Raw genomic sequence first — 20,055 nt, forward strand, 5'->3', positions numbered from 1 at the left:
GTTCTCAGAAGGATCTGGTTTTGTCATCAGCAGCTTTACTTCTGTCTGGCTAAGCATCTGGGCTGGCAATGGGAAACATTGCAATGGAACATTAGGTCATGTCCAGTTGGTCAATACCGGTCAAGTATGTTCTACATTTAGAAGAATGATTTCTGGGGCCACAGGACAGCCTACAGTTAACTAGAAGGGCATTGTTTTGGTTTCACTTCCCCTAGATACATGTTACTTAACTTGAAATACTATCAGTCGGAGAGCATCAAAACCACGGCCACAGATATTCATGCACATTAGGGTAATTATATCTGCATAAATTGTTTCCCAAATTTGTCTATGGAATGCAATGGTGTGTTAAAGGGCTCTAAAAATATGTATGTTGAAATATAGATATATAAAAATTTTAAAGTCTTTAACTAAAAACTCAAAGAACATACAAATAGTATTTTTAAATGAGATCATCCTGATTCTAATTTTTAAAACCAGTTATAGTATTTAGTGTAGAAAAGGGGTGCATGAAGGTTGGTGTTCTCTTACTCAGCTGGTAAAAAAATATAAATCCTTTGTGCTCTCTCTAAAGTATTTACCAGTATTTTCAAAAATCCTAAGTATTCCCACTGCTTCTGAAAGTATAGTAGAGTGGGGAATTCTGCTGGAGAGGCCCAATTTGTTTCACAGACCATCCAAACGATTCTGCAGTTTCAGTTGGAGAACCATGCCCTAAAGATGTGTCATACATGCCTGTAGCTTGCTGATCCTGGTATAGATTGAATGCTTCCGTGTCCCCAAATCTACATGCTAAAATCTAACTCTTGATATAACAGCATTTGAGATGCGGCCTTTGGAAGGTGATTAGGTCACAGAGCCTGAGCATTCATGACTCCATCTTTATAAAAGGACCTTCTTCTGTATTGGGTTTCAGTGAGAGGATTATGTGGGAACTGGGCTTTTGGCAGATATCTGGTGATGTCCTAGTCTTGCACTTCCTGTCTCCAGAACAAATGTGAGGTACATTTCCTTTGATCTAAGTGTGTAGTGTTCTGTTATAGCATTGTTCAGGGACTGATAAGGCACTGTCTCCAGGCCAATGAGTCCTAAACCAACATCCAAACCCTAGATGAATTCTCTGGACTCCAAGATCATACAACTACACACTCAGTATTTCCAATTTGATATCTTGTAGATACTTCAAATAAATATATTTAATGTTAGAGTCACCTTTTTTTTAATACCCCCCCCAAATCTTCTTAAACTAGGTAGGGTAGCACTTAGGAGGTAGAGACAGGAGGGTCAGTAGCTTAGGGTCATTCTTGGATACATAATGAATTGGAGGTCAGCCAAGACAACATAAGATCCTGTCTCAAAACAAAAGCAGCAGCAGCAAAAACGTCTTTACCTCCAGAGATCCTGATTCCACAAATGCTCCCATCGTTTCTTTTGAGCAAGACACGTAGGTATCGCCCTTAGGTATTGCCTTTGACTCCTCCCCTCTCTTCCCCATTGTTCACATGGTCAGTCAAGCACTGTCTCCCAAAGATACATAAGTGTGGACCAAACTGTATGCAATAAAAACTCATGAGCTGAAGCCCTAAGTGCAGTATCTAAGCGTTCTCTCTCTCTCTCTCTCTCTCTCTCTCTCTCTCTCTCTCTCTCTCTCTCTCTCTCTCTCTCTGATACAGCAAGACGGCGGTTCTCTGAAAGCCAATAATTGAGTTCGCTGCCAGGCTTGGTCTATTACTTCCAGGCTACATAAAAATGAAAATGAAAGCAGTGTTGCTGAAGCCCTTGTCTATGGCGCTTTGTTACTGAGGCCCACGGAGAGCAAGGTAGATGCTGCTAACTATTGCCGCTCACACCCAGCACTGCCGCCCCATTTCTAACGGAAACATTTTACAATAAAGAACCTCCAGCTTTTCTTCTATCTTAGGAAGAAATCTAAGTAGAATTAAGCTAATATGGTAAGATTTTCAACAAATTTTTATTATTTCTTTTCAAATTCTTTATTTGCAGGTATGAGAGACCAAGGCAAACACAGTTGCCACCTCCTCTGGACTCCACAACTTCCCATGCACCCTCAGGCTCTCCCTGTCTCCACTCCTCTAAAACATCCAGACATTCTTACTTTAAATAAACCACTCTTTCCCTGACCTTCCCCTCTCTTCAGTATCCCAGCCTCCCGCCTACTCTCTTAGTTTTTAGACAATATAAACTTTCAGTGAAATCCTGGACCTACCTGGTTTCTTTCAAGAGTCTAGAATATACTAAGTCATTTCATGCGTCTTTACCACCCTAGAATGATGCACTGTAAAACTCAGTTTTCTTAATTGGCTCAAAACAGTGTGGCTTGATTTCACTTGGTAAAATTAATACAATTAAAATACACACCCACAAACATGCACACTCAGATACACACACGTGCACACACTTTTAAGCAGAAGGAAGAACTTTAAGAACATGCCAATTTAAAAAGGCAATATAAAAAAATAAAAGCAAATACTAAAACGACGGTAACAAATAATTGGCTGGATAAATGAATGAAAATGAGGAATGTGCAGTAAAAACTGATAGAAGACATTACAGATAATAAAAACGGGGGTAGGGGTGGGGAATCAAGTTTTATGGTGGTTTTCCAAGGAAGCTGTGCTTCATTGTAAATATTGAAATATTTCAAACTTTAAAATCTTCCATGTAGATTGCAGATGTCATTTTTAAAATTTCATTCATCACTTGAGGTTCAGCAAAGAACTCTGGTAGAATTTGCCAAATCAAGTCTGGCAAATACTATAAATAAATTTGGTAGGCATTGGAAAGTCATGGTGAATCCAGAGCGAGAATTCCTATTTCATACATATTTCATCTGACTAAAAATACCTGATTGTCATGTTCCAACTAATCTATTAAAATACCCTTTTAACGTCTATAGTTTAATAGTATCTTTAGCTGCCATTACAGCATCAGCAGTGGCAACACCACTACCACCACCACCACCACCATTAACAACAACAACAACAGAAGAGGGACAGAGCAAGAGATCAGAAACCCAAATGAAAACATTACACTTGATAAGGGGAAGCCCTATGATACTCCCATTATTAAAAAAAAAAAAAGTGTACAAACTCATAAAGAGTCTCTGCATCACCTATGGGTTACAGGCTACATCCCCATGTTACAGGCCCATCATTTATACCAAAGGCTCTTTCTTGTTGCCACCTTCTGGGCTTTGTTCAGCTCTTCATAAACCAGGCTGTCAGCTGTCTTAGCAGTCATAGCGCCTGCATGCCCTGTTGTTCTGCTGTCTGTACACTGAAGCCACATTCCTGAGCACTTTCATCATCTACCTGTATTACTCTGGGAAACACGCCGCCCTTCACTATGCTCTGAGACTCCCAATAGAGGGGTTGCTCTCTTCACACTCTTGGAGCTCTAGCAAGCAGGAAGCTCTAGAGGGATGGTGGTTGGCTGGAAAGAGGCCATGGTGGTAGGGATATGAGAGCCATTGTCTGGAACACATCATTGGTTTGCAGTGTGTAGGACTGGCCTGGAGAGGGGTTTTGGAAACGAACTCTAAACATATACTTTTAGCTTCATCTGAGTTGCCAGTATTCCTCGGAAGAAGTACCTAATCGGACATCCCCTTGTTACAGGCCCATGTTACCCTAGCTCCTGCACTGGAATGGTCTGCGAGCAAAGCTGGTAGGAGAGACACTCTTTTCGTGTAACAGGCTGAGTCAAAACCAAGATGTCTTAAACAGGAAAATATACAGTTTACGGTCACTTTATTCTTCCACTCCCTGTGGCAGAGAACTTGACTCACTTTGATGCTGGGGTCCTGCATTTTCGACCAGGTACTCTGGCTTGTCAATGTAATACTGACCCTTGGATTCGCCCTTCTTCAAGGTGATAGCAGAAGAACTGCTTGTATCAATACTACTTCCTCCAGAAACTCATCAAGGTGGTCTTTCAGAGTGTGTCTAAGGATTCTTTTAACAGTAAAGGGTGTTTGACCAGGCGACTTTGAGTGATATCTAGAAAAGTCCAAAAATCTAGTTTTCAAGTGAAGGAAGACTCCAGACATGCTGGAGTAAGTCTTGGACTCTCGGGTCCTGTTTCTTCTGACCTGGAAGAGTCTTGGACACCTGCTAGCATAGCTTTCATAGACAAGTCATTCAGGCACAGTAACCAATTCATGAGAATGTGACCAATCTGATCTATTGTCCCATCAGACTGGTTGATTCCAGTCTTGCCAACAGATCTTCATCCTATGCAGAGGCATGTAAGCATCCAAATGACCAAAATACGTGAGTAGTTCTTCTGAGATGCAGACAACTTTAACATGGGGTCATGGCAGGGCTTTCTAGCAAGATTGAGATTCTGGATTAAGCCCTGTTTGCCTTGGAACAATTCATATACTGCCTTCTAATGTTTGATATCTTGATGGTCAAGCATACCTTCATACTGATGTCTAGCACCTCTGACCATAGCACACTGCTTCTTCTCTTGGTGAGTATCCAGGCTGTGGACACTTCTGGGTTGAGGCTGGGGAATCTGTGGTCACCGCAGGGTTAAAAATAAGACTCTAGTTTGACCAAAGCACCCAACTACTCCGTTTCTTACAGAACAGATTAAGTTTGCTGAGGATGAAGACAAATGACCGTTTAACCTATCCTGGTTTGTGGGCAGCTGAAACAAATAATGAAAATAAATAGTTGTACTTCATGCCTTTATTCCCCCTATTCTACATTATTTCCTTCACCCATAGCTTATACAACCATGATGCACTTCTCTGTGGGCTGGAGGAAACAGGAAGAAGGATCATGGGAAACGGACGGTATGGTCTAAGGAGCAGAGCCTTCAACATCTGTTAGGCAACCTGTAACGATGATTTTTTTCCCAGCACAAACCCCCTCACTTTTCCTCTTGGACAACCCAGCACAAATACAAAAAGCACTTGATTCTGTACCAGCTTGAGAACAACACTAGTAGGCTTATTTGATCTTCAAAACAACCATGAGTGAACCACATGAAAGAGTAATTAGGTACAGCAATGACTCTCTGGAGCCTTAACAGAAAATCTGTCCTACTAACCAACCTCCAGACCTGGCTCATCAAGCACATTTTACTAGCTGCCAACACATCTTCACTTGGATGTCAAACCCAACAGGCCTCAGATGGAGCTCATTACCTTCCTCCACAAACTGGTTTCCCTTCTTGTCTCTCTGTGTGAACCAGAGTTACAACAATAATCATAGTCATCCAAGCTTCCAGCCCACAGACCATCTCCAACCTCTCTCTTCCCATCCCCACACTACAGGGAAGAGGGAAGGAGCTGGAACCTACTCTCTGCCCTACCATTAACATAGATAAGGCTCTGACATCAGCTGTAGTTCAAGGTCCTTGTGAGTCAGAATGCCTCATGGTGATCGTTTAAAATGACGAGGTTTTTCCAAACAACAGCATTCTAAATCAAGGCTTGGTTGAAGGATTAGCACTTTAAAATAGATCTCCAGAGGGCTTTTCAAGCCACCTCCAAAAGATCAGTGTGCTAAAGAAATCCCACTATGCAGGTGCAACTGAGTAAGACACCTGAAGAGAATAACAGGCTGAGAGAAAAAAAGCTATGGCGTCCTGCTCTGACTCGTTAAACACAGAGGCAGAGGCAGGGTAGGAAAGGTACGGAAAGGTTCACTACGCGGAAATCACGGTCGATCTGTTCATGAAGAGCTTTTGCCAGGAAGACCAGGAAAGACTTTTTCCCCCAAAAGGAAAACTAATCCAAAAAAGTCCTGAAAGGGGGCTAACTCTGAAAGAGGAGTAGCCACTCAAGTAACAACTTGGCCTCCCAGGGCTAGCAAAGGTCGGTTGGCTCCCAACACCATTAGATTATAAAATGGACAAGAACAGACAATACAGGAGCTGGGGAGGAGCTCTGAGGAATGGATGAGTATCAGCCAGAATGTGCTTGCCTGTAAAAGAAGCCATTCTAGCTACCAAGAACTCAAGAGATCTCATATAGATATCCCTAACTTGGGGATCTTTCAACTTGTGATGGCTTATTGGCATTGTCTTTTTCTTCAACTTTACAGTGATGTAAAAGCATCAGTAGTCAATTGTGAATATTATTTCACTTTGGGGATTTTGATACTTCCTTGGCTAAGGCAATATGTGAAATAAGCCATGATCCTCCCTTTCCATGTTGTCAGACAGAAGAAAACCACAGCCCTCCATCAACTAGGTGATCACAAAGATAAACAACAGGCACCTAGAGCCACTGTTATGTGACTGTGACATTCAGAAGGGGAAGGGGTATTAAATGTATTCTGTCTTAGTGATACTTTCAGCCTGGTATTGGTTTATTGGGACAGATCAAGTCAAAGAGCATTTCTACAGTTAGATGCTTACAAAATGACTAGAAAGGCTGAAAAAAAAAAAAAAACCAAATTCCAAAATTCTACAAATGATTGCCACGAGTATTTACCAAGTTATCTATGGCTTGTGCTGTGGTCAGAAAATAGAATAGGAAAACTGAACGTCAGATGAATAGCAGGGAAAGGAAGGAAGGAAATGTTCAGAATGAGGTCAGGCCAGAGTCTACTGACAGAAAACACCAGGAAACTCAGTTTTGACAGGACTTAAACCTTAGAGGAAGGAATCAGGGAGAATTAGCTCTTCTTTGGGGCTCTGCCTGTTTTTCTTTATTTCCATGCCTGTGAACCAACCATATGAGTTGTTGTGTACACCCTAATCACAGCACTTGGACTTGGGAGGCAGAGGCAGGTGGATCTCTGTGAGCTTGAGGCCAGTCTGGTCTACATAGAGAGTTCCAGTGAATTCCAGAGTCAGAAACACACACACAAAAACATGCACAAACACACACACACATATACATATGAGTGCATTCAAGTGCACATAGGCACACAATTCTAGATTCAGTTACTTCAGTTATTATTGATGTGCTACTGATAAAAACAGGTATAATTTTCATTTTGGTAAGGACTTACTAAACAGAAATATTTCTATAAATGATCTGGATGGGGACTTGTAATTTGGATAAAATTAAGCCCAGTATCTGTAGATAATTTCATTACTAAGATGAGACACAATTCAACCTCAGTCTTAAGCCTCTATCTTTTTCTGCTTAATTATTTATGTGAATAATGAGGAGAAAGAACCTGCTACATAGTAGAAAGAAATAGTTCTCTCAATTTTTTTTTCCTGGTGCTGGTATTTTATTTCTTTGTGTACATTAGGCCATGAATTCATATGGAATGGGCTCCAACAGCTCAGGCTCTTTTCCATTAGTCCTCACAAAGTGTGCTTCTCTGGGTGGTGCAGGCTGGCGCTTCAGCTGCACCCAGGTGCCCTTCTCTTTGGCTTCCTTTTTCTTCTGGTCGTTCTCCTTCACCCGCTTCAGGAAGCTGTCTCTGCTCTTTGAGTGCTTGATGTGCTCAATCCGCACATTGATCCTCTTGGCCAGAATTTTGCCCTTAACCTGCTTGTTGACAATGATGCCCACCACATGCTGGTGACATTGTAGACTCTTCCGGTTTTGCCGTGGTAGCACTTATGGGGCATTCCTTTTTGAACAGTGCCCATTCCCTTGATGTCTACAATATCACCCTTCTTGTAGATTTGCATGTATGTGGCCAAAGGAACAACACCATGTTTCCTAAAAGGCCTAGAGAACATGTACCGGGTGCCTCTCCTCTTTCCCTTTGTGTTCATCATTTTGGCGAGTTACTGGAAGATGGCTGCTGCCTCAATTTTTTTATACCATTAAAACAATGACAAATACCCTGGGACAAATTGTGTGAATTTTTTTCTAGTGATCTATGGGTTAAACCAAGTGGCTGTCAGGAAGTGGATGAGGGAAGAACGGAAGTTCAAAGTTATCCTTGCCTAGATAGTGCGCCGCCCAAGATCAAGAATCCTACAGGAGACCCTGTCTGAAATAAAGAAACAAAATATAGTGTATCCGTTTACAGTATCATTAGAATTTCCTACAGTTTTATACAAGCAAGGTAGAAATCCATCTGGTCATAAGAGGACCTGTTGCTCAGCCATTACTTGCTCAGTGTGATTTTTCAGTCACTGTATTGTGTGTCTCACCATCCCAGCAAATTCCAAAAATCTTTTTGCCCAGGGAACAGTGTAGTCAGATTAGTGTTAGAAAAGGCCTTTCTCAAAGTTTAAGACAGTTGGAGTCAGGGAGTGAAAGAAGATACTGTAGAGAGGAGTTGAATATCCAGAATTCCATGCCCTTGAAACACTTCTTGGGTATGCCATGGTGGTACAAGCCTTTAATCCCAGCACTGGGGAGGCAGAGGCAGAAGGGAGGCCACCCTGATCTACAGAGTGAGTTCCAGGACAGTCAGGGCTACCCAGAGGAACCTTGTCTAGAAAAACCAAAGCAAACCAAATAAAACACAGACAAACAAATCCTACCTCTTGTCCTTCACATCCCTCCACACACCAGAGCAGTTTCAGTGCTGCTGCATAGTTGGTTGCATAGCTTGTCAAAATGTATTCCCAATGGTACAAGAAAAAAGAGTGCAGAGAGGATGAGGCCGACCTAGATGCTCACACAGCAGGGCTGGCTTTTGAAAGATCTCACTAGCTCGTTGCAAGTATTGTTTTGTTTTCTCTGAGTCGGGGCCTCAGTATAAGGTCCAGGCTTTTCTGCCTCAGCCTTTCAAGTGCAAGGATGACCAATGTGACTATAAGGATATGCCATCACAACCATGCCCTGACAAACAGAGTCAGCATCTACACTGCCAGGTTCCCTTATTCTAGAATTGATAGAGATTCTGATATTTAATGTTTCTAAATCTTTACCCCCAAATGCAAGATTTTTTTTTTTTTTTTTTTTTTTTTTTTTGCACAAGAAGCTGTCATGAAGTTGGTAGTTACCTCAACAAATGGAGATGGGTAGTTACCTCAACAATGGGGACCCACTGTCCCTGGCCAGGCCACTCACAGTCAAACTTCTCCAGTGCTGGCTATCAATACAAAACATGCCCCAAAACCCTCTTCCAAGGCTCCCTATCCACACCCTCCAGGCTTCTGATCCAAGCTGGCCAGGGTCCAGGCAGGACTCTGTATGGATAACAAGCACCCTGGGCAATTCAGGTGCAGGCAGCTTTGAGTCATGTTCTAGAAGGGTTTACCAAAAGGGATACCCTTGAAAATACAAACCAATTATTAGTAGATTATTAGTAGAGTAAAAAATTAAGAGCTAGGGGTATTTATTTAATTGGTTCTGGAGCAAGGAAAACCACTCTAGAGTGCACACAACGTCTTCACTGACTTGGTTAGGAGGACCATCCAGTGGCTGTGGACTCAGTCCAAGTCTGGAGTCCTGAGGCACTCAGACTCGTGTGCTTGCCCTACAGTCTTCTGTCTAGAGCTCTCTGAGTTACCTAAATATTCTGGAAACAAAACATCCTAAATGCTTGCAAAGCCTGGAGACCTCCAGCTGTCTGAGGTTCTTGACAACCAGCTAAGCACTTTTTCTTAACTGTCAGGCTTTTTATGATAGGGTCTCCCATAGCCCAGCTTGGCCTCAAATTCACCCTGTAGTACAGGGTGATCTTGCATGTCCCATCCTTCTGCATCCACTTGCTGAGTGCTGGGATCACAAGCACACACCACCCTCCCTGCTGGGCTAAACAATTTAAATGAAAGAAAACCGCTTCCTTTCCAACTTGGGCCTGGCAGAATTGGCTCCCTCAAAGAAGGGTGGCGAGAGGAAGAAGGGCCATTCTGCCATCAACAAGGTGGTGACCAGAGAATATACCATCAACATTTACAAGCGCATCCATGGAGTGGGCTTCAAGAAGCATGCTCCTCAGGCACTCACAGAAATTCTAAAGTTTGCTATGAAGGAAATGGGGGCACCAGATGTGCACATTGACACCAGGCTCAATCAATCTGTCTGGGTCAAAGGAATAACGAATGTTCCATATCGCATCCAAGTACGTTTGTCCAGAAAACATAATGAGGATGAGGATTCATCAAACAAGCTCTACGCTGGTAACTTACTGCCTGTTACCACATTCAAAAATCTACAAACGGTCAATATGGATGAGAAATAACCTGCTGAATGTCAAATAAAGTTGTAGAACTGCCAAAAAGAAAAAAGAAAAGAAAAAAGAAAACCAACTTCGATGAGTAGCCCATGGTCCAAGAATGACTGGAGTTAGTTTATTTTTCTCTCTTGGTGGACAGGCAATTAGGCAATTGCTCTAACACTAAACTATGTCCCAGGTCCACCTGGAGTTCATAAAAATAAAATTGTAAGGGGCAAGGCATAAAAGGAATGAAATAAAGACATTCCCCTCAGACAGACACACTGTGATAGAGAGGAAAACACCTCTGCATTTATATACATTTGGTAATATTCATTCCTGAAGTATTTATACAGAGGCTATACTGTAAGACAATCTAGACACAGCTGAAATAGTGTTAACAACTAATGAAAAAGAAGTCATGAATTTGAAAGAGAGCAGGAAGAGGCATGTAGGAGGATATTGAGGGAGAAAATGGAAGGAGGGAATGATGTTATTATATTATAATCTCAAAAATGAAAGAAATATTCTTAAATGTAGTCTGTATCTTTAAGTTCATGAAAACAATTCTCTTTCCAGAATCAAGTACAAATTGAGATGTAACCGCAACGCAAACTTGTTTCACTTTTCATGGTTGGATGTTTCAAACATATGCAAAATAGCCTGGGAAACTAAACCCCCTTGGAACTACTAGCATGCAAGTAATACTGTCTCGTCTACACTACTCTCTTCTCTTACTGGATGACTTTCAAAGAGAGTCCTCATGATTTTATCCTCATTATTATAGTACATAGCTCTTCAAAGAATGGCTTTATAAAAATCATAAACCAAAATGTCACACCCAAAAAGTTAAAGAGTGTGAATTTGTTTTAAAGACGGGGTCTGTCTGTGTAGGCCAGGCTGTAGGAGGAGGCTGGTCACAGGCATGCTCCCACTACTGAGCACTTCGTCCTGACCGTCAGTGAATGTAGAGAATAGAGGCACCAAACACCTGGGCTTGGGTAACCCTCCTACCTCAGCATCCCAGGCACATGAAGTCAGAGATGCACCGAACTGCGTGTCATTGATTTTTAAGTACACCAGAAATTGTACATCTGAAGGACTATTCTCTTCAAAAAAAATGTTTTATTAATTTTAAAAAAATGTATTTCACTTCATATGATAAGTGTTTGCCTCCATGTATGTATATGCATCATGTATGTGTCTGGTACCCAAGGAAGTCAGAAGAGGGCTTCAGATTCCCTGGAACTGGAGTTAGAGATAATGTGTGGGTGCTGGGAACCAAACCAAGGTCCTCTGCAGAGCAACACTCTGAACCACTAAACCATCTCTCCAGCCTTCCAAGAGTCATCTTAAAACTCTGTCATCAGCCTTCTCAAATTCCGTCTCAGGACTATTTTCAGGACTTGAAGTATGCCAAATCACAGGCTGCCCTCACTCTTCAAGGATAGGTTTAACTTGAAGACAGCCATGGGCTTTAGGAATAGACCTTGATGAACAGGGGGAGTGATTGGACAGAGCCCTATGGGTTTGTTTGGGGGAGTACTGTACACATATAGGCACCAGCTGTAGCCCTCATGAACAGGGTCATGCTTGTAAGGCCGGTGAGAAATTACCTACTCCATGGTCACAAAGAGAGAGCTCTGTGGCCCGGCAGCTGAAGCAAGATGGAGCTAAAAGGAGAATGTGAGAAGCAGCTGAGATGGGTAGCCAACTGCAGAGCGGAAGTTATGCCTAATCTCTGCCGTAAATTCCAGTGATTCCTGGCCACGCTAGGGATTTCTGTTGTACTTCAGGCCTTCATGCTCTTGCAAACTACGGTCTCTGGGGTTAGAATACTTACTTCCACTAGGTAGACTCACTTCGTAGGGATCTGTTTTAATCTCTATGTATATTATCCACATATATGTGTGTTTATTTCTTTAAACAGACTGACTGGTAGCTTAATTTTTCTGTCTCTGGTATTAAAATAATGATTTTCACATAGTGGGCCTTAGGAATCCGTGTGTTTAATGCACTTGTGTGTGTTTTTGTTTAACTTGTGGATAAAGACTAAAAGTATGTGCAAAAACTAAATCCTCTTTTGTATCTCAGAACTCATCGTTCAGTATGTCTTGATACAAATAAAAATCGATATAGGCTGGGGTTGTAACTGAATTGGTAGAATGTTTGCCTAGCGTGCGGAAGGCCGTGGTTTCAAGTCCCTCAGTACCACAGAGCACTGTGGTGCACACCTGGAACCTCAGCCTTTGGAAGCTTGAGGCAGGAAGACCAGAAGCTCACAGGAATCCCTGGCTATAGGAGACCCTGGCTCTAAAATAAAATGAAATAAAATAAATGTGATACCTTAAAGAAATTGGAAATATCAGTAATTTTTACATGGTTTGGACCTCTAAACTGTCCTCACAATGTAGCAAAGTAACTATGGGCTCTAAACAGAATGAATCAAGCAGGAGGAAACAAGGACTGCAAGGCAGTTCCTGCGAGCGGAATCCCTGGAAGTCTCAGATCTTTGAAATAGAAATTTATAAAACAGATTTGCCCAAGGAAATGGTAATGATCTCCTTTCTTCTCATTAAAAAAAAAATGACTTTTTTTAAATCCATTTTTTTCCTTTGTGGAACTGTTGACATCAATGCATTAAGTATAAGCTGAAACTTCCAAGTTAGTTGTATCCACATTCTTCTAAAAATAATTCCTCTTTTGCAGGATACAAAGCAGAAAATGAATCACCTACTTCAAAGGAAATTCATTGTTTGAAACTACAGACATTCTATAGACTTTAAAACCATATGACCTCTTGTTGGAATGGTTCACAGACTCCTCCTTCTTTCCCACCTTCTGTCCCACAGCAAAAACAAGACAAACAGCAGCAAAGTCACCGGCTCCCACTGGAGAGGCCAACCCAGTCTTAAGCTGGTGGGAAGCTGAAGCACCCCTTCCAGTATTGTGCCAGTGACGTGTGCCACGCCTACCAGCCGTGTTGCAGTTCCAGGGTGCCTAGTACGGGAGTCTGTGGGAAGCTCTGTGGGCAGCAGAGAGACTGGCATCTCTTAAGAACAATTGCACCTGATGTCACCAGCTGTTGGTTAAACCTGGATTTTATCAAGATAATAAAGACTTCTGAGCCCCAAAGCTCATAGTATATATTCAAAGGAGTTTTTTTTTTTCCTTATAATCAGCAAGTCTACAGAAATTTTTTACAATTCTCCCCATTAGGTAATTTCTTTAAAATCTATTAAACCCTGTTTGCATGGAAATAACTTGATTTGGATAAAGAGGAAACAGACCTGAAGTGGTTGAGCAACAGGTTTGCTTGGTTTTAATGGCTACGTTGCACAACCTGGGCAAGGCATTCCATGACATAGAAGATTGTTATAACTACTTGGAAATCCAGCTAGACCACCCAAGGACTTGCAAAAGCCCTTCAGCCTCCACACTGTAGGAACTATTGCTCTAACTTTGTTACACATGTTACACATTTTAGGAACTATTGCTCTAACTTTGTTACACATGGCATTGAGCCCTGTGACTATTTCTTAATCAGGAAATATGAAAAACAAATTAACACATTTCTTACTAATTTTATTAAGGAAATTTGTTATCTTTATGTAAAAATCTGTAATTATATATTAAAAACCATGTATACAAAGGAGGAAAAATAGAAATGATAACAGCATACATTAGTACTATTTTTATATTGTGCTAAAATATCTTTTCTTTTGATATTTGCAGATGATATGATCATACATATAAAAATTTTAAAAAGCCTCTGCCAAAAAACTCATAACCTATAAATTCAGTAAAATTACATGATTAAAAAAAAAAAAAAAACCTGGGGATTCATCCCATATACAGTTACCAAACTCAAACACTATTGTGGATGCCAAGAAGTGCATGCAGAAAGGAGCCTGATATAGCTGTCTCCTGAGAGGCTTTGCCAGAGCCTTACAAATACAGAGGTGGATGTTCGAAGCCAACCATTGGACTGAGCACAGGGTCCCCAATAGAGGAGTTAGAGAAAGGACCAAAGGAGTTGAAGGGGTTTGTAACCCCATAGGAAAAACAACAATATCAACCAACCAGACCCCCTAGAACTCCCAGGGACTAAGCCACCAATGAAGGAGTACGCATGGCTCCAGCTGCATATGTAGTAGAGGATGTCCTTGTCATGCATCAGTGGGAAGAGAGGTCCTTGGTCCTATGAAGGCTCGTTAGATGCCCCAGTATAGGGGAATTGAAGGTGGCGAGGTGGGAGTGGGTGTGTGGAGGAACACCCTCATAGAAGCAGGAGGAGGGAGGATGTGATAGGGTGTTTCCAGGAGGGATGGAAACTGGGGAAGGGAATAACATTTGAAATGTAAATAAAGAAAATATCCAGTAAAAAAAGATGTAGACGTCACATACTCAGAACACATTGGAATGACGATCCTCATATCTATAGGAATTCATTTCAACCAACTTAATGAAACATTAAAGGTTTGAACATTCAAAAAAAAAAAAAAACCATACACACACAACATACAGAAATCTGCAGTGTTCCTGTACATTCATAGTAAACTATCTGACAAGAAAATAACCCTATTGTGATAGCTACAAAATAAACAGTAGAAAAATAGTCTTTCTAAGAATAATTTTAACCGAGACAGAAAACTCTTTATAATGCAAATGGTTAAACATTGAGGATGGATTAAGACAAATATGGTCAGTAGGAAGCACTCCATGTTTATGGAGCACAGAAATCAATAATGTTAAAATATACACAGTGCCCATAGTGATGCCCACAAACCGTGCAAGGCCCATAACATTCCACATGCCAACCCTCTCTATGGGAGCACGAAAACGCTCTTCCAAGTGTCATGCACGTGAAGCACAGACAACCTCCAGTAGCCAACACCATCAAGAGGATGAGTCAATGTGAACGTACCACACCACTGACTTTAGAACCACGAGTGATACTAGGATATAAACTCATATAAAAATCAGAAAACACAATAGAGAACTCAGAAATAAACCCACACATTACAAAAACACCAAGAACATACATTCAAGAAAGGGCCATTTCTTCTGTAACTGCTGCTAGAAAAATAGGATCTGTGCACAAGAGAATTAAATCATTCCCACGTCTTTCATCACACATAAAAGTCTACTTAAAATGGATTAAAGGTTTAAATATGAGACTAAACCCTGAAACCAGCTGAATAAAACAGAGGAAGTGCTTCAGGACATTAACTGTACAAGAGACTTTCTACATTAAGAGAGAAAGAGAAAGTGAAGAAAGTGTGTGTGTGTGTGTGTGTGTGTGGTGTAGGGTTATATGTCTGTGTTATATTGTGTGTATGTAGTATATGTAATGTGTAGTGTCTGTGTATGTGAGTGTGTGAGGTATGTGTAAAATGTGTAATATGTATGTGGTGTTGGTGTGTATGTATAGTGTGTGTGTGTGTGTGTCTGCCCCCAGTTGGTTCTGATTGGTAACTAAAGTTGCTGGCTGGGCAGGGAAACAGGAGGGACTTTAGGAGTCTCGGGCAAGGGGACCAATAGAGGAAGTAGGATTTAGAACCACAATTCTGGCAAAGGAGTAAGGTCCAGGCCTGAGAAGTGCTACCAGAGGGGAAATGTTAGCTACATGGAGGTTTCAGAGTGGCCCAGTCATTGAGCTGTTTAAGGCACATTTAAATAGAAGACTGTGTGAGTGTGTGTTCGAAAACCACAGAGAATTATGAGAATATGTGAAGGCCAGAGGACAAATTGGTTTTCTCCTCCCACCACAAAGGACACAGGTACCAAGCTAAGGTTAGCAGGCTTGACTGCAAGCATGTTTGCTCAATGACCCATCTCCCTGGCTTATATTTTTAAGTAAGACTTCAAAGGCATGGACAACAGAGCAAAAAATGACAAATAGGATTACATCAAACTAAAGACTTTTGTACAGCAGAGAAAATAATTAACATAAAGAGAAAAAAATATTTGTAAACTCTACATCTGATGCAACAGCAATAAAGGTGGACATTACACCAAAACAGACACTTCTCAGGAGAAGGCACCCAAGTAGCAAGGCAAATAAGTGCAAGCGTGAGCACCACTGACTGTCAGGCAAACAGGCGATTACTAGTTACCAACAAAGAACAACAAGTGTGGCTGAGAAGGATGGAGAAGGGGGATTCTTTCTCACCATTAGCGGAAGCATACAGCAATCTGGCTTCTAGGTATTCACCCACAGGGAATGAAATCAGTATCTCGAAGAGGCATCCCCACTCTGGTGCTTACTACACCATTCACAATAAACACCTCAGTGCCTCCCGTTGGAGCAGGTAAAGAAAACATGTAAATGCACAATAGAAGACCAGTCAGCCATTTGAAATAAAGTAAAATCCTGAAATTTACTGGGAAATGATATATCTGAAAGAAATTGCATTAGGAAAAGTAAACCAGCCCAGAAAAACCAAGTCCCACATGCTTTCATGTAGACAGGATTGAAAGCGTGAGTCTCACGGAGTGGAAAGCAAGAGAGTGGTTCTCAGAAGTGAAGGAGTGCAGTGAGGTGGGATGAGAAATGGCTTCACAGGTTCAAAGCTACAGTTCTGCAATTGTATTACACAGAAGGATAGCCACAGCTAACAATAATGTATTGTTCATTTCAAGAAAGCCAGAAGATAGCATTTTGAATTTTATCATCAAAAACTTTTGGCAGAAAAGATAAAGTTTTCAGGTAAAGGACATGCTAATTGTCCAGACTTGATCACGACGCAGTGTTCATATATACGACTTTGTCAATCAAAAACAAAGCAAAGCTTCAGTACTGGAGAGAGGTGACAAAATGGTTCCGCAGTTATGAGCACTGTCTGCTCTTCCAGACTACTGAGGCTGGATCCCCAGCCACACATATGGTCACATGACCATCTGTAACTCCAGGTCCAAGGGATCCACCGCCCTCTGCCCTCCACAGCAAAACACTCACACACACAAAATAAGCAAATATATAAATGTATATAAATGTATATATGATATATATTTCATATGTATATATATATGTATATATGTGTGTATGTGTATTGTTTGTGTATGCCTTCTTCTTTGCTTTGCATCTTTCTTTTCATATATATATGAAACCCTGAAAAGGAAAAAAATGCAAAAGTTGAGCCTTTTCAAAAGTCATCTGAAAGTGATTTGTCAAAAGGTGAAAAATCAGTAAATGATGAGCACTGACATTTAGGGTTGTTCTCACGCAGGACTCATGCTTCCATGCTGTATAATACTTATGATAGTCACTATGTTTGAGAAATAAAAAGGACGGATATGGACAGGGAGGGGGAAGAGGCGCAAAGAGATATTACACTATATTTTAATTATTACATATATGGAATTTCACATTGAAAATAAAGGGTAGGAAAGTAAAATCTTCAAGACTTCTTATCTGTGTGCGTCCCTGCATGTATGCATACATGCTCTTTCTGTGAGTGTATGTGGTGTCTCGGTCCATTATGCTCCGTCTTACTGAGACAAGGGCTCTCACTGAACCGAGAGCTCCCAGACTTGGCTTGTCTAGCTATCCATCTTACTTAAAGGGATCACTTTTCTGTCTCCAAAGTGCCAGGATCACAGGCAGGCTGCTTTGCCTACTTGGCCTTTCTCTGGAAATTGGGGATTTGAACCCTGGTCCTCATGCTTATGTACCGAGCATTTTATCCACTAAACCATCTCCCCAGCCTGCCCCTTATCTCTTGAAATATCAAATACCAGAATGTAATATTTAACTGTGGAGATGCAGAGATGGTTCAGTGAGTAACAGCACTTGCTGCAGAAGCCTGAAGGCCTGAGTTTGGATCCCAGAACACACATAAAAAGCCGGAATTGACTGCAACTGTAACCCACGGATGGATAGGAGAGTTAGTTGGTTGGGGGGTCAGGGGATGGAGATAAAAATTATTCTTGAATCCTGCTGGCCAACATCCCAGCTCCAGGTTCACCGAGAAACCTTTTCTCAGAGGAGTCAGGAGAGGGCTGCAGAGCAGGACACCTGATATCTCCGTCTGGACTCCGAGCACACAGGTGCACACACCTCACACATACAGGTACTTTTACAACATACACAGGTGCAATCTTGTTTCCAGGTTCCAGAGAAATTTAGCTGATTTGATATTTAAAATACTTTAAACGATTTAGTAAATTGCAACTTTCTTTTTCAAAGATTTTACTAGCCGGGCATGGTGGCGCACGCCTTTAATCCAAGCACTTGGGAGGCAGAGGCAGGTGGATTTATGAGTTCGAGGCCAGCCTGGTCTACAGAGTGAATTCCAGGACAGCCAGGGCTATACAGAGAAACCCTGTCTAGAAAAACAAAAAAAAAAAAAAAAAAAAAAAAAGATTTTACTTTTATTTGCTGGGTCCAAACTTGCCTGTGTAGGTTTTAAAGCTATTCATTGTTACTACTGCTCTTTAGCTAATCCTGAGTTCGGCCTTCATTAATAATGTAGACTTTTAAACGCAGATCTATCTGAGACCCTGTGCTTGGCTGGAGGAGCTACTCACTAAGGAGAGAATTTATCACACTCACTCTCAAGGACATACATAAGAACATGGACTCAATTATGATAAATTAATATTCATACAGTGCCAGTGACACACGTGAGCCTGACTTGGATTGATCAGCTCTTTCTAAATAAATCCTACTTATAAGAAAGACAGTTGCATCAAGAGATCAGTTACTTTCTACAAAACCTGATTATGTTTCATTTTGTTTTTTCTTGGGATAGAGATACACTCTGTAGTCCAGGCTGGCATCAAACAGGTTGTTTTTGTTTTGTTTTGTTTTTTAAATATTAGCTTCAAACTTATCACGATATCAGGTTTGATGCAATTATGTCAACACTTGCATTGTCTGATTGTATCAGGATCTACTGTTATTATCTGCAATATCTATCATCTATTTACATATAATATGTGTAGATATAGAAAAAGACTTCACATTTGGGAACTGACATTAATATAATATTATATTAATACACTGTCCATATTCAAACTACCAGTTTCCCAATAATGGTTGGTATGTGTGAACCAGTGAGTAGTGTCTCATGTTCAAGTAGGTGTGTGGGTAACACTCAGAGGCAGAGGTCAGATGTCTTCTTTGATTACTTTCCACCTTTCCTTTCATTTGAGACAGGTCTCAGGGTCTGTCACAGACCTGAACTCACCAACAGGCTAAGCTAGCCAGCCAAGGCACTCCAGGGATCTCTTCCATCTCCACCCACTCCCAGGACGGGGCTTCCCAACCAGCACTTTACCAACTGAATCATCACTCCAATGCTCACAAACTGATCTTTGTGGGAAATTATCTCTGCTCCAGAATCACTCATTAAACTGGGCATGATGATGCACACCTCTGATCCCAGCACCCGGAGTAGAAGCATAGAGCCAGGAGTTCAGGATCCCTCTCAGCTGCACATTCAGTTCAGGGCCAGCCACGGCTCTAGGAGGTTCTGTCATAAACTAGCTAACACAAAGGCAAAACCATCCTGGCGAGATGACTCAGCAGGTAAAGGTGCTGGCTCCCAGCCAGGAGCCTCAGTCCCATCACTGGAACCACATGGTGACAAGAAAGAACCAACTCCCAAGAGCTGTCCTCTGATCTCCCTGCGTGTTTTATGTGCAGTCTTGACTGCATGAGCCTGTACACACACATGCACAATAGTCATTTTAAGGTAAAAATATGAACACAGAATCATTCACTGCATTTAGCTATTCCATCTATGAATCTGCTTTAATTCTGAAGTTGCTCAGACTGTCTCAACACCAACATTGTTTTAGAATGGGGTCCATTTGATTGTATTCACTATCCTCCAATCTGGATGCCTTCATTCCTGCTTAGGATTAGGTCAAAGTATCTGTTTTGGGCAAGAATACAGGCATCCTTGGCACAGCATGCTGGGAACGTACGCTGAGAGTTTTCTCATCAGTGTTAGGAGCCTGATCACTGAGCTGAGTGATACCCATTAGC

The 20,055-nt window shown here is 41.4% G+C and overlaps 1 non-coding gene and 2 pseudogenes across 1 annotated transcript; 2 read left to right on the forward strand and 1 right to left on the reverse strand.

Moving 5' to 3' along the window:
* Positions 1–3,434: 3,434 nt before the first annotated feature.
* Positions 3,435–5,271, reverse strand: LOC110294145 (neuroepithelial cell-transforming gene 1 protein pseudogene; annotated as a pseudogene).
* A 4,397-nt stretch (positions 5,272–9,668) lies between these two features.
* Positions 9,669–10,085, forward strand: LOC110294144 (large ribosomal subunit protein eL31 pseudogene; annotated as a pseudogene).
* Positions 10,086–12,071: 1,986 nt separating this feature from the next.
* Positions 12,072–12,196, forward strand: LOC115031229 (small nucleolar RNA SNORA40). The gene has a single exon (XR_003836840.1). It is a non-coding gene; the product is annotated as a small nucleolar RNA SNORA40 (small nucleolar RNA).
* Positions 12,197–20,055: the final 7,859 nt, after the last annotated feature.

Source organism: Mus caroli, unplaced genomic scaffold, assembly GCF_978045245.1.
Source record: "Mus caroli unplaced genomic scaffold, Mus_caroli_1 scaffold_4, whole genome shotgun sequence".
In the NCBI taxonomy this organism is placed as follows: Eukaryota; Metazoa; Chordata; class Mammalia; order Rodentia; family Muridae; genus Mus; species Mus caroli.